This window comes from Anser brachyrhynchus (assembly GCF_964034855.1).
Source record: "Anser brachyrhynchus genome assembly, chromosome: 9".
Taxonomy (NCBI): domain Eukaryota; kingdom Metazoa; phylum Chordata; class Aves; order Anseriformes; family Anatidae; genus Anser; species Anser brachyrhynchus.
In genome coordinates, this window is record NC_137703.1 from 5,177,221 (window position 1) to 5,179,175 (window position 1,955).

Genomic DNA, 1,955 nt, shown 5'->3' on the forward strand with positions numbered 1-1,955 from the left:
ACCTGATTACACTGAAGCTTTGTTAGCAGAACTCCAACAGCCTGCAGCAGCTCCCCACTTTTATAAAGGGCGTTTTTGGCAAAATCTACAAGATCCCCCTCACAGTGAGTCCATTTCCTAAGCCTCGTAGGGCTCCATGAAGATATCGACAGCAAGATTTCTCTGTATTTCGACACAGAGTTGGTGTTTGTATGTGTAAATATAACCACTTGTGTATTTGGCATGTTCTCCGGTGCACAGCTTTTGTTGCTACTTAACTACTCCAGCAATGTTTCAGTCGTTCACACCTCTCCTTATTAGATTAGTAATGAAGAAAATAACACACATCACCATACAAAATGCTGTGATGTATAACCATTTAAAATCAGAAATGGTAATTATACTTTATGTGCTGAAAAATATTTGTATTTACTGCTGATGGAAGCTCTGCCCTACAGTGTCTCTAAGGAGTTCCCGGGTTTTGTAAAACCCACAGGATTATGTGGTTTCAAATCAGGAGATGATGCTGTGATCTGCTGAACACAATCGTGCCTTCCAAGAAGTGGAACAATACTAGTTTCACTCGAGAGATGACGTTTATCTCCTGAATAACAAACGAGCAAATGTATTTTGAGGGAAAGATTAAATCCACCTAGAACCAACCCCTAGACAATGTGGAGATGGCACTCGGACATAAATAACAGCAGTGAGCATCAAGGAAGTCAATGGCAAGACAGCAGGCAGCGTGGCTTCACAAAAATACGGTTAACCAGGCATAGAAATGAAATGACGAGGAGTGTAGGCAATGATATAATGCAAAAGCAACCATTAAATTTGTGTTTATTATAAAAGCTCCTCTTCAAAGGTGATTTTCAGCCCTGTAGGACTGTTTAGGCAGTAACTACAGCGTTCAGATGAGGCTGTGATAAAACAAAGCTGTGGCCTTGTGTCCCTGAGTTGTGACGCTCAGGAATGTGAAAAATAAGGCTCTGCATCGTCTTGTTCGTGGTTTTTACTTTGTTTGCTAAGGAACAGGAAAAATACTGTTGGATGAAGAGCAGGATATATTTAATTCACGACTTACTAATCCTGGAGTGTGGCTTCCAATATTTCTGTTTCATTAACAGCCACGGGAATGAATCAAAGTCACCGTTCTGTATTTTTCATGATTTTTCCCCTGCCCGATGCAGTGCTGGAGGCACTCCGCTAGTGGTCTCCCCAGGCACGTTTTTTTTCCGTGTAAACCCAAGCCCTCTGCAAAATCAGAAGCTGTGGTGGACGCAGACTGATGAAATGTCATTAGGGATGTGTTGGCGTCCAGTATCATAAATGTGTTTGCAAAAATATGAGTAAAAACGGGAAAAGAGCATGACTGCCTGTTTCTGCAGATACAGAATTGCCTGTGAACTTTTCCTTTTGACATTTGGAAACGGGCTGTTCTTTGTTCCATGAAATAGGCTGAAAGTTACACCCATAACGAGCCTGAGTAAAAAGCCACTTATTCTAAATGTTAGCATTTAAAAATGGAAATAAGGTGCTGCCGAAAGCAAACTTAAGACTCTGAGAGTGTTAATTAAGACTTCTGAAACCTCAGGCACGAGAGAACACAGAGATGGGTCTTTTATGTTTTGCAGTTACTGAAAAGATCAGAAAAGAAACAGGACCGATTGTGTGCATTTACTGCAGGAGCGCTGGTGGCTTTGGGGAGACGATCAGTTCCATCTCTCGGGTAGCTCTGTCCACCACGTTCCTTGCCTTATTTTTCCGTGAAGAGACAGAAGTGTGATCGTTTGTCTTCAGCTCAAAAACACTGCTTCGGTTTTTATCTCGAGCCTGAATTTTCAGCAGCCAGGCTGCTTGCACGTGAAGAAAGTCGCCTGTTTTGTCGCCTGAGCACCGTCGGAGGCGATTCTGCATCCCCTGTCCGCATCCTCCTCCTCCTCCTCCAGCTCCCTGCGATGAGCTGGCAGAAGTTG